General features: G+C 37.1%; 1 long non-coding RNA gene across 1 annotated transcript; it reads right to left on the bottom strand.

Moving 5' to 3' along the window:
• Positions 1-8,083: 8,083 nt before the first annotated feature.
• Positions 8,084-11,120, bottom strand: LOC112618249. The gene is made up of 2 exons (XR_003118052.1): positions 11,081-11,120; positions 8,084-8,413 (listed from the first exon to the last, which is right to left on the bottom strand). It is a non-coding gene; the product is annotated as an uncharacterized LOC112618249 (long non-coding RNA).
• Positions 11,121-14,080: the final 2,960 nt, after the last annotated feature.

The raw sequence follows: 14,080 nt of genomic DNA, 5'->3' as shown, positions 1-14,080 counted from the left end.
AACCACTGAGTAAGAACAAGAAAATAGCATAAACAGTGACAGAAAACCAAATGCAGAACTACCAAAATGAACGTCTGCAATCCTATCTGATGAATGAAGCAGAAATGAAGAGATTGCTCAGAGAACATTCTGGAATAAAAGAAAAAGAAACCTCAATAGAACATCATTCCAGAAGGGATGAAAATATAGTCAGTAAGTTATGAATAAAATCAAGTCATATTTTAAAAAAAGACAGCAACTGGACTTTAGATATTTTTTAATTACAGTTAATATTTACTGAGAGCTTTTTATGTGCCGGGCAACATGCTAAGCAACATTCATTCATCATTTCATTTATTCATTGATTTCTTGCTAGAAATTCATGACAATGGAACCTCTACTGTTTCCTTCATTTTACAGAAGTGAAAACTGAAGTTTAGTTTAACTAAATTATCCAAGGTCACACAGCCAGGAATGTGGAGTCAGAATGGAAACTCAGGTGCATCCTTTACCTTTATACTGTGATAACTTTCAAATGAGAGCCTTTAAAAATAAACGAATACATAAATAATTCTGGTTTGACTACTGTATATAAAGATCATGAAAGGCCTCCTTCAATCAAGTCTTGACTTATACTTAGGTATTATAAATGCTTGAAACGTTACCATCATAGAGTGTAGTTCAGGTTTTGGAAAATGGATCTTTCCTCAGGTTTGCTAGTTTTATTCTCTGTAGTGGTGAAAATCCTTTTTGGCTCACTCTGTTCCTAACTATAGGTAATGTTGATTAATATTAGGAAAAAAATCTTCTGAAGTCTTTTAATATAATGTATTTTGAGTGAAAAATAAATGAGTATGTATCTGTAAGTTATACAATTATTATAAGCAAGATGTGCTGCTTAAATAATTGAAGAGGTTTCCATTCACTTATTTCTTGGTTATCACTGGTTATATTTTAAACTACTATATTAAATTCTGATAATCTAGAACTTTGAGGGTGATAAAGTTCATATACTGGATAAGTTTAAGGCAACGTGACTTCTTTTGATGTATGATGGTTTCATAATAAATAAGCTATTCCTCAGTATAAAAATACTGTTCTTAAGCCTGGAGGAATAGTGGCCCATATATAAAATCTAGTTTGGGCCCGATACATCTGCTGTATACAGTGGTCTAAGCCAGCAAGTTGATAAATTCAGAAACTGAGCAGCCTGGAGCCATATGAGACTCGTACTGCCTTAAGTTACAAGATACATATATATTATTTGATCCAGACATTTTTCATATTTCTTTTAAACAAGCAGAATCCTCTTTTCAAACTAAATCTTATTAGAAACTTAACATATGGAATAATGAGTAATTTTTAATTGAGATAAACTTATTTTTAAATTCATATTATCATATTGAATATTATAAAGTCATCCAGTAAGAATATAATGGCAAATATACAAAGGAATAAAAACTCAGCATTGCATTATTGTATTGGCTCAAAAATCGATGTATTCTTGTATGGGGAATGTAGCAGATACTCACATAACATGGTGTTATAGTGCTGATGGGAAGAAAAAAAAAAGAACTATTCCCAGTGAGCCACTGTGTGTGTGGAGCTTATACTTTCTCCCCATATCTGCATAGGTTTTCTCTGGGTACTGGGTTTTCTCCCACATCCCGAAGGATGTGCATGTTAGGCTCATTGGTGTGTCTGAGTGAATGTGGCTGTGTGTGAGTGCCCCCTAAGATGGAATGGCGTCCTGTCTAGGCTTGGTTCCCACCTTACTCCCTGAGCTGCTGAGATAGGCTCCATCCACTCATGACCCTGAACTGGAATTATTGAGTAAATAATTATCTTACTTGCTTTTATTACTCTTCCTTAAATGTATGTACAGCTCACATTTATTTCTTGCTTTTATTAATCTTTCTTAAATGTATATACAGCTCACATTTATTTCAGTGTTTAATATCAAAAGTGTTTTGGTCTTTATTTAGAAGCTTGATGATGTTTCTGTGACCAGAAATATGCCATAAGAACTTAACTCTTATTTATATCAATTAGTCTATGTTAAAATTGCTTTCATTACATGTTGTTTCACTTAAAATCATAGTTTCCAAGAATCCATGGATGGCATTAAGTGAAGACTTTCTGTACTATACTATATGGTATCAAAAAAATCATGAGACTGATAAGTAGTTGCATATTGTAACAGTTTTTTTTTAACAGCTTGTATTCCAATCTGAGAGCCTTAATTGGAGGCCTGCATGAAAGCTGCTTATTCTTATTCTACATAATTAACTTGTAATAACACATCAGTCTCCAGTGTTTTTTTAATTTATATAATACATTTAAATTTCTATGTAATTTTCATCACAATTGGAAATTGATATATATATATGTATTTACCACAGGTTATTATATATGTATTTATTTCTTTTTATTTATTTATTTATTTATATCTATTTGATAATCTTTTCGTAATCATCTCTTTGTAAGATTGGAGACCATGAAGCATAGTTTGAAACCCACAAATTTGGTTCAAACAATTTTTAGGAAATAACTTTCTTTTCTTTCTCTGATCCTCTATTAGGTAAGAGACAATTTAACTTTTGGGGGATACCGTATCTTGTGGGTTTTGGTATATGTGAATCATTTGTTCTACTAAAGCTAAAGCTCCTGAAGGACAAGGACTTTGTTTTTATTTTTGTTTTGATTTGTTTTCTCCAGGAGCCTAAAATTCCATATGTACATAGGCAGTCCAGGCCATCTAGTTATTATATGTATACATCAGAAAATTTGAAAGAGGGATCCAAGTCTCAGTCTTAGTCCTTTTTTCTATCCTTCCATGCGTCTATTGCTACCTCTACATGATGCCATTGATAGCAAAAGCAACCCAATATACATCAAAATGTCTTGTTTATCCTTCCTATATACAATTTTTATAAAGCAACCTAGTTAATTATCTTGGCTTCTAGTTTCTGAAACTCCCAAGATGAAGGAGGGAGAGAGGGCATAGAGGTCGAAAAGAGGTAGAAAAGTGTAATTAAATGCTAGTGTAGACAGGACAGAAAGAAGCAAGGTAGTCCTGGCACCACAAGTGCCTTCTCTAGAAAACTTTCAAGTCTATAAAAGAATGACCAAAAATCAGAATCAACTGTCTGGGCCAGAAATGAAAAATGAGATCAAATAGAGAATGTGGTATTAGCTGTGACACCAACCAAATCACGTTAGAACAATCAGAACTAGAAAAAGTTGTGCAGAAGCAGGAACACTCTGCAACTTTTCAGCCTTCTATCAGGCATTGGGTATCCAGGTAGGCTTAGGCATTGGAGAACTACCTGCTATGAAAGTCAAGCCTTAGTGAGACTCCTGCATGATGAGCCAGTGAGGAAATGAGAGCAAATATAGTATGCTGTGAATTCATAGAACCCGTAAGTCTGTTTTTATAAATGGGTAACATTTCCTACTAACTTATTTGGAAAAATCATTTTTATAATATACGTGTTTACATAAAACCAATAAAACGTCCTGTGTATGTTGGAACATTTTGCTTTTATGTCTGGTAGACCATTTACCTCCTCTTCAGTGTCTGTTGGAACATTTATTTTATATTCTCTGTTTCATTCCTGTTGGAGCATTTATGTATGATTTGTTTGTTACTTTTATCTGTTGATCTTGCCCTCCCCATATGCTCATGGCTGACTGGCCTAGTTTCCCACATTCACTATGTGATCTCTAGCCCTTCTTAAATATTAATTAGTGTAATTGAATTCCCTCCAGTATTTCTAACCTCAGGCACCTGAATCTCAGTGTTTTTATTAGAACTGATTTGTGCATTTAAAGTCCAACCTGCCTCCCCATCCCCCACTGCCCAAACAACTTTTCTTGATTAGGTAAAGGTCGTGGCTATGTGCTTGCCTCAGAGAAAGCCTTCATGGGAAAATAAAGGCATTATATATCACAACCTTTCTCAGTGAAAGACTGAAAAATACAAAGCTGTCTTGAATCTTTGGCAAAGGAAGTCATCTAGAGTGAATAGGAAAAGGATGTAGCCCTCCCCAGGAGTACTGCCAGAAGTGAAATAGAAAAGCCATGCAGAGCCCTGTGTGGAGATGAGAGCAAAGCCTCACCTAATCATAGCACATTTGCCTCTACCAGCACAGTCAGGAACTCTAGGACAACACTTTATTTAAATCTTCTCAACTGTTCCAGTTTGCAGGTCTATCTCTGACCAACATACCATTCATGATTAAACATGAGTGGCTCTTTCCTTGGAAGATAACAGAAAAAAAGGAAAAGGGGGAGAACCTAAAAATAGGGATATAGAACCATATACTCATGAGAGGATTTGTCAGTGAGATCATCAATTACTACCATCCATGTTTGAGAAGAGAAAAAATGTTAGATAGCTAGAGATGTGGAAATCTTCTGATTTTCAGAAAGTATAAAAAGGCAGTTTATGATGATGAAGCAACTTGCTGTTAGTCCTGAGCAAGAGTCTAGAATGGATTATTACAGCAATGAAGCATAAAATAATGTATCATGATCTGCTGAAAGAAGTGGTGCTTGCTAGATACTAGAATGACTTCAGTAAAAGGATGTCTACAATATGTGATCTGATCTCTCCTGAGTTAGATATATAGACAGATTAGTAACTAATCTGGGTACAGCTAGATTAGTAACTGTTTGATTGACCACACTATTAGGTACAAGCAAATGGCTCAATATCATAATATAGGGGATTCCTGTGGTGTATTGCAAGGGTATTTTTGGCCTTATCTTGGTCACAAGTTTTTTTCAATGACTGGAATGAAAACATATTCATTAGATTTGCAGATGACATGAGTCCAGATACATAGAAAAGTTGTTGAATGAAGTAATCAAGTTCCAAAGACATTGAAAGACTGGAATTATGGGCTACATCTAACAGATGAAATTTTCTAAATGGATAAATGCAAGATATTGCCTTTATATTTTAAAAAGACTAGTCATGAATGACATAGCAGAGATATGACTTTCCAACCCAGTACAAGAAATTTAAATAGATAGGGACATCTTCAGGTATAAGTGGCCAGAATGGTAGGGAACTGAAATGTGTGATATGAGCAATGGTTAAGGGAACTGGGATTAACTGGAAATTCAGGAGGAAGGAATGTAATAACTATCTTCAAGTATATGAATAACAGTCATCTAAAAGATAAATCATGTTGCTTTCCGTTTCTCCAACAAGATGACCATGAGCCAGTGATGAAACCTACAAAAATAAAATACTCAAGTCAATATGAAACACTAACTTTGTAGCAGCTTTCTATGCTCAAAGGTAAAAAATAGGAGGGTAAAAAATAATATGGAGGATAGACCGAGTTAAATCTCAGTTATGCCACTTATTGAATCCTTGTCTCCTGGGACATTTCTTGAATGCTCCATAGTCTGTTTCTATACCTATAAATTGGCTTTAAGCAATTCCTACCTTGCAGGTTGTGGTGAGATAGGCACCATATAGGCACTGATACAGGCACCATATCAGTCTGTAGGCCTACCATAACAAAATACCACAAGGTGGGTAGGCTAACAAACAGAAATTGGTTTCTCANAAAAAAAAAAAGAGAAAGTCGTAACATCAGCAGTAAACTATCCCAAGCAAACAGAGAGCATATATAAAATTTGTCAGATTAGATGGTATAAACAATACAAACTCTTTTTTTTTCTTTCCATTTCTTTTTCCCCTCTGAATCTTCTGATTATTTTGTCTCCTTTACTCTGAGCCTGTCATCATTATTAAAATATCAGAAAAGGTTAGAACTATATTGGTGGCTTGGCTAAGGCAGGTGTAACAAGAAAAGACCAGTAGGAACTAGCCACTATACTATTTTAAAGCTGCAACTCTTCTCCACTTCTTTCAGCATCCTGTTCTTACATGTGGTATTAAATTATGTGTCTCATATCACATAAACCTAGAATATAAACTGCCTTTTAAAAAGAGCCATAAGTTTATCCACGGTTCTTTCTAGCTTATGTATTATATATTTCACCCAAGTGAACCATCAATGCCTCATCATTCTAATAGCTGTAATAACGATAATTATTATTAATGATAGCATTTGCTTCTTGGTATATGTACACATACACCTTTTTCTCTTGCTTCAGGTTTCCTTATCCTTGGCCTCTTTGGCTGTTGGTACTAGTTCAATTGTTGTTACATTTGTGACCTCACATATCCTCAAGCTATAAAACATTTCTTAGAAAAAACTAGTACAATATACCTTCCACCTCCTTCCCCGCAGTTAAGCTCAAAATTGTGGTTAGATGTTTCTGCTTACATAAGGCAGGGAATCCTTGGCAAATAGCCCCACCAACCAAGATTTTCATTTTAGACCTAAGATACCAATATATGACACAAAAGCAAGATAAGTGGTTTGTTCAGATCATCAGATCCCTGTTTAATGAAGCTGACATATTTTCTGAATAAACTTTATTGGACGCATAACACAGGATCGTGCACAACTGCCATAAGATGGGATTTATGGCATTACCATAATGAGATAACTTTGGTGATTCTGCTCTACCTAGGGTGGTGAGGGAAGAATAAAATCCCCACTCAAGACAAAAATATTCAAGAAAATGGTTCTGTAGTCAGCTCATTCCTTTCATAGTGGAAGTGTTAAAGAGAGAAATCTTCACCTTTTTCTTCCTCTTACCTAGAGAATACTTTCTTCTTGCCTAGAGTCTGTGATATGAAGAATATGCTCTGTAAATGGTCTTATCTTATGTGGATTGGTCCCCGGGAGACTATGCTAGGCTCCATAGACAACTGGTTCTGTATGTTCTGTCCTCCTCTATGAAAACATTCCTAACCGTACTGTTGATGTATACATTTTGGTCAAAAGTAATTTGCTTTCTGGGTATTTGATGGCCACTCTGTGAATCAACCTAATGTATTTGTGGTATGGAAATCTGTAACCTCTGAATACTAAGTTTAAAGACTCTTATAATTAATTATTGAAAGGCACTTTAGCCCTTAACTATTTCTCTCTTTGGAGAAACAAGTTGATTGGTTAATCATGTCTTTGTTTATTTTTATTGTTGTTGCTGTACACATTGCACATAAAACAGGAAAGAGGAAAGGCTGTTTGTAAGAGGTAATTACAATGGCAAAATTGTATTTTCTCTAACTGTTCTCATTTTCTCATGTCTGATTATATCAAGACCTGCACTCTAGAAGTGTGTTTCAGTTTTGCTGAGAAAATGATAGAGGAAAAGAATAAATTCATTTCTATAAAGTGATGTCAAACACAACTTGACACAGTTACAAATTTGTTTTTTTTTTTTCTTTTCAACTTTTATTTTAGATTCAGAGGATACATGTGCAGGCTTGTTACCTGGGTATGTTGTGTGATGCTGAGGTTTGGGGTATGAATGATCCCATTACCCAAGTACTGAGCATGTACTGAACAGTTAGTTTGGGGTTTTTTTTGTTGTTGTTTTGTTGTTTTTTTTGAGATGGAGTCTCACTTTGTCACCCAGGCTGGCTTGCAGTAGTGCGATCTTGGCTCACTGCAACCTTCGTCCCCTGGGTTCAAGTGATTCTCGTGCCTCAGCCTCCCAAGTAGCTGGGATTACAGACAAGCGCCATCACACCCAGCTAATTTTTGTATTTTTAGTAGAAACAGGGTTTCACCATGTTGTCCAGGCTGGTCTCCAAAACTCCTGGCCTCAAGTGATCCACCTGCCTTGGCCTACCAAAGTGCTAGGATTACAGGTGTTAGCCACCACGCCCGACCACTGGGAAGACTTTGATTTCTGGTCACATCTTTTGATAATAAGGATCCAGAGCCAAAGAAGAAACAGAAACTACTTTTAAGACCTTTGGAGATCTAAACCTAGTGGCTCTTAAGAGCCTGTATTATTTCTTGGATGACTTATCCAGCCCTTTGTAGAATCAGAACTCTCACAATTTTCTTTAAATCAAATAAAACCCAAGGGGCTAAGTGGATCTTTAAAATTATTTCCAGGTCATTCTTTCAACAAATATTTATTGGTTTATTTGTTATTATTTCAACAAACTATGTGACGGGCAAACGTGAACTCATTTTTTTTTCTTTTTTTTTTTTTAACCTTTCAACTCCTTTTATTTATTTACCTATTTATTTTCCTTAAGCAAGTAAATCTCCTTATGGATTGTTAAGGGCCCTGTGCATATTTGCATGTAGCCAAAGATTCAGTCTCTTGCAGGAACTCTGGTTGTCAACTGGTGATCTTGCCTTTGTCTTTTCTCATAGTTCTGCCTGTGGCGCCTGTCACTAGCAGTCAAATAAGGACAATTTTACCATTCTCTCCTGCTGCTCTAATTTTTTTTAGTGCCGGTACATGAATTTGTTATTCTTTATAATTCCCTTTGAAGTTGGAAATCCAAGGGGAATCTAAAACCGACCAGATGTTTCTGCTGCTGGAAAGGAAAGAGAGTAAGGATTAAGTTTAACAAAAACTTGGTCTCCAGAAAAAAAAAAAAAATCATTTCAGCTGGAAATCATCTTTAAATGCATTCATTTGCTACATATCTGTTAGTTAATTTACATTTACTGGTCCTTCGTAGGCAATATCCTCTATCAATGTACTCTGGGGAAAAATCATACATTTTGTGAACAAATAGACCCATGTTGTGGTTTGCTCAGGCCCATTTCCCTTATGGAGTTTTAGTTCTATTACTCTGCGTATTTTTCTCACATGCCTTATACTGAAGTTATTCTGTTGCTGCTGTTGTTGTTGTTGTTGTTGTTGTTGTCGTCGTTGTTGTTGAAGGTTCACTATCATATCACATGAAGTCTGGAGACCATTTCTGCAAACTGATCCAAGAGGATGAGGTCAATACAGCCTGTGGTTAGGGAGGGAAGGAAGGAAGTTCTGCCAAACTGCTTAGCCTTTGTGGAGAACTTCATTCTCGTTAGAGATATGTAGATCAAAACAAGAACAAGAGTGATGAAGGCCTTCAGGGGGAATAAAGAGAAAGTCTTGTGGTTTTTCAAGGATTCAGATGACGTTGCAGACAGTGCGAATAAACAGGTTGGGAAATGAAAAATGATAGAGAAAGGTATATTAGAAAACAAAAGAGAAAGGGACATATGTGAGACATATTTATAGGACCTCTCAGAATAGGTGCCCAAGGCTTCAGGCCCAATACACAAAGGTTTCGAAGAGTAATTAAAAAATAAAATTAGAGAAGAGTCTTAAAAATCAATCAGAATGTTTTGGTGGTTTGCTGAATACCTCACAAAAGCATTGGATTGAAGAGATGGTTATTTTATTTGCTTGTTTCCTGCGCAACATCTCTCATACTATCCTCCTCAGTTGTTCTCTGAGTTTCCTAGGCCTCCCTAGGTTTTCAGAAGGACCGAAAATTCTGTGAATAGCTGCTTCTCACTCCTTACCTTGCTCAGTGGATTTAAACATTTAGAAACATTTCCCACACCTCACTGTCACAAGGGATGAATACTCACCACTCAGAGTTTCTATTACCCTACCATATCTTATTTTTAAATAGAAAGTCTGAGTCCTCAGTAATTATATTAAGCTTCTTAAGCTGCACATATCAATTGCATATACCATTTTAAGCGTTTTTCAGTCTTTTTAAAGAGAGAGTAGAGGAAAAGACAGAGAGAAATCACTTAGCAGCTGATTCACTTATTTTAAGCAGCTTTCTTCATTTTAAAATATAAAAAATTCAGGTTCTGGAACATTGGGTGATTTGAATGTTCTATAAAGATTTGAAAAAAAGATTTTTTTTTTTAATTATATGTTCTACATTCAGGGACCTGGTTTTTCAGTTTAGTCCTTAAAAAAACAGGTTTGTGAAGTAAAGGAGTTTTCAATCTAAACACTTTTTCTTCTTCCTTTTCATTTATTTATTATTATTATTACTATTCTCTTTTGTCAAAGCATATGGTATGAAAAGCATTTATGTTGGTCTCACTACTGACAGAGCTTAACCTAATAATCCAGACTTGGAACTTGGTGTTTCAATAAAGGAAACACTGTTTGAGGTATTTTCCATTCAAACCAGCATCAAAAGTTTTTAATTAACACCATCAGAAATTAATGGACTGAATGAATGCAAGACAGGGTTCCTACATACCCCTTTACTGGGAACAAGACAGCAAGTGGGATCCATTGTGTATGTTTGTATTTTATAACGTATTTTTATTTACTTATTGAAGCAGAGTCCCAGCTGCACGTTGCGTAGCAGAGCTACAAGAGTGAAACCTGCCGAGGGCTGCTTCACTCCAGCAGTTTCATTTTGCTCACTGATTGTTGTCCTGAGTTCTTTGTGATTGTAATTGGTTAGAAAGTTTGAAATTAGCAAGTCCTTGTCAGCTCATGAAAGCTTTGAAATCATGAGGCTTGATACAGCTATCAAGCCTGCTGATGCCTAATCACTTTTCGGGCTAAGAACCTCCAGAGCGGTGAACATTCTCAGTCCCCAGGCTTTACCTCAATCACCAATTCACCACCCTCTGGAGCTCCTTGTCTTGGATGGTGGCTTTGTTTGGGGCCCTTTCTTTTCCATCACTGAAGCCTATACCGGGATGAACAGATTTTGGACTGACTAATGGGGATGGGGGTTGTTAGGAAATGAGAGCAAATGGGAAAACAGAATGATGTAGGGGATCAAGGGAATAGGGAGGAAGGAAAAGGGGTAGAAAGAGCATAAAAGAAAAAGGAAGCGGGATATAAGATGGAAAGAGCTTTGTAAATATTGACATTTAGATTCTGTGCAACTGGATTTGATATCTCAGGATAGAACTCACTGATAGAACCTAAATGGTCCCCAGGGCTCTTTATTTTTTTAGACCTTTTTTTTTAAAAGCTTGCCCACTCATTGTCAAAGGGAAGGCATGTGTGTTCATATAACCTACTTACCCTGCCACCACCCCATTTGTGAGGACCAGGAATACAATATTTTCCTTTATACATTATGTTAGAGGAATGAGGGGTTTATCAACTCTTCTCCTGCAACCATAAAAGTATCCATTGTTTATCCTTATGCTCGGAGCCCCCAAACCAATTTTCTCCAGAAAACTCTTTCACAGCTTGGTACATTTTTAAATAACCCCACCTTCATCCTTGTAGCAATGCAGGAGCTGCTCAGGCAGGGTGAACTAAAGTAGATAGATATTGTCAGCAATGATGAAATGTTTCCAAATGCTTAAAGGTCTTAATAACTTTCTGTATATCTAACTCATTTTTGTTCAAAGACCTCAAGCTTCATACATTTAGGTGCAACTCTTAACCTTTCCCAGTTTCTCCTGTACTTTAATAAAAACAAAAGTAAATGCAAACCAGATACAAAAACAACAACACAAATCTTAATGCCATGAATTCAGAATGTCAGAAAAATTTTCAATAGGCCCCATTATGGCAAAACGCTGCAAAAATGCATCAGCATGTTGGGAAAAGCTCCCTAAAGTCGTTCAACCATTTCTTCCCTGAAATATGGGAAGATGAATACATGTTAGACTCCTAGAAGAAAATAATTGGTGAATGAGTGTCAGGATTTTCGTAAGCTCTGCTAAAAATCTGATCTTGCCATCATAGCAAGAGAATCAGTTAAGCCTATTAACAACACGTCATTTTTCTTAGGTGGACAGTGTAGGATTTACTGTCCCAAAGTTTGACTTCATGCAGGAGTCAGAGGAGACACTTTGTTTGGAATATTATTTAGTAAAGAAGAGGCAGCCTAACCTTCCCCAGACTATACGTTAAAGGATGCAATATCAGACTACACAGTATATTATACACCACCGCCCCCCACCCCAAGTCTTTATAGGCTTCTGTAGCAGATATGTCTGTCAAAATCCTGTCATGGTCCCTCAGAGATGTCAGGCAGTACTGCCATGGTCCCTTCAGCTGCACCTGAAGCCGTTCTCTGCTAACCTGGACTCCCACCTCAAGTATGCTTTTCCTGCTGCCCCAGGACCTTTTCCAATGCTGGGAGATCTCAAAAAGTCTAGGATGGGGAGAGTGGGGCTTACAGAAGTCGAACTTAATGCCCTGGGGAACCTCTCAACTAAAGGAGGAATAGAACCAAAAAAAGAGATGTTCCAGCCTCTATTTCTTTATAATGTCTACCTCTGTAGCCATTTTGTACAAATCTCAGAGATCCTGGCCATTCTTTATTATTGTCTTGCCCTCTGAGATTACCTTCTAAGTTACTGCCTGCACCCAAGCCTTTGGAGAGAACCTTAAATGAGCCAGGTACTCAGGTTGGTTTGTTTGTATTAATCAATTTGCATCAACTTCTTCTCTACTGTTGACTGCCCCCCATGATTTATTGTCCATTCATAGCCTGATTCCCAAAGCTAGATAGAAGCCCATTGCTCACCTCAATATATTATTAAAACATGAAGGGAGAGACATTGTTTTATTCACTTGTGGCCTCCTGAATCTAGCACACCCCAGAAACATAGCTGGTGCTTAATTAATGTTTGTTGAATGAACTACTAAATGCATAGCTTACACCAATAAGTTTTGCCAATAATAAGAGATATTAGGTTTGTTTCAATTAAGTGTGAAGTGTGTTACAATAAATGTTACTAATAAATTTCTGAAAAAAAATATGTATTTATTTATTTATTTTGAGATTGTGTCTCACTCTTTCGCCCAGGCTGGAGTGAGGTGGTGCGATCTCAGCTCACTGCATCCTCCGCCTCCCAGGTTCAAGCGATTCTCCTGCTTCAGCCTCCTGAGTAGCTGGGATTACAGGTGCAGGCCACCATGCCCAGCTAATTTTTATATTTTTAGTAGAGACGGGGTTCCTCCATGTTGGCCAGGCTGGTCTCAAACTCCTGACCCCAAGTGATCCGCCCACCTTGGCCTCCCAAAGTGCTGGGATTACAGGCGTGGGCCACTGTGCCTGACCTGAAGTATAGGTATATGGTTTACTCTTTTAAAAATTTAATTAAAACAAACACAAGATTATTCCTATGAAAAAGTCACACTTCTACACTTATGTTTTCTAATATGCTTTATTAAGTGGGAGAAAACAGATGACATTTTAGTTTGTACTCCAAAAAATTGCAAATAACCCTTGGTTAAACCCGGGGGAATATAAACCCGGGTGGCAGTATGTGCCATCATTTGAAGTATCTGCTCAAGGTCAACAGGCTTTTTTTTTTTTTTTTTAAACGGAGTCTCACTCTGTCACCCAGACTGGAGTGCACTGGCTCGATCTCTGCTCACTGCAAGCTCCGCCTCCCGGGTTCACGCCATTCTCCTGCCTCAGCCTCCCGAGTAGCTCGGGCTACAGGCGCCCGCCACCGCACCCAGCTAATTTTTTGTATTTTTAGTAGAGACGGGGTTTCACCGTGGTCTCGATCTCCAGGTCAACAGGCTTTTAAGTGACTCTTTTTGGAGGATATTTGTTGCTGTGATAATACGAAGCCAGCCTAGAATGAGAGATAGTGAAGTCCTGCTGGTGTCTGTTTCCTAGACAGAAATGTAAGACCCACTCTATCCACAGTGTACTGGTGACGAGTCCACCTTCCGTGAGACAGATTAATAAGGCTCCCCAACGCAAATGACAATGGAATGGAGAGTTCAGAACTCTCTTTCTGTACCTCAGTGTCCAAGACATGGATATGTAAAGATTTTTTCTGGGGTATGGTGACCAAGATGATCACCTTAAAATCACAAGCCTACTCCTCTTTAACCAAATGTCCCCATCTGGACTGAAGAAACTAAAGAATGAGGAATAGTCTAGCAAAAGGTACGTTAATTTTCCAAGTAGTTTACTTTGGCTCCAGGTAAGTACAAAAGGACATGATATTCCATGTTAGCTATATTTCTCTCTGAAAAAAAAAAAAAAATCCTACTTTTAGAAAAGTTTATCAAACATTTAATGTAGGAAGATAAACTATTGACAACTACAGAATTTGTTCCCCCAGAAAATACCTAAAGCCTCTGCTCATTTCATGTTTACTAATATTTCATTAGTCAAAGCAAGTCACTTAACCAAGCTCAAAGCCAAGGGACAGAGATATATATCCCATCTCCCACATTAACACATACTCTACTGAGAGTTACGTTAAAGTCTTATGGTAAAGTTTACGGATGTAAA

This window comes from Theropithecus gelada, chromosome 2, assembly GCF_003255815.1.
Source record: "Theropithecus gelada isolate Dixy chromosome 2, Tgel_1.0, whole genome shotgun sequence".
Lineage (NCBI taxonomy): Eukaryota > Metazoa > Chordata > Mammalia > Primates > Cercopithecidae > Theropithecus > Theropithecus gelada.
This window is presented reverse-complemented; position numbering and strand designations above follow the sequence as displayed.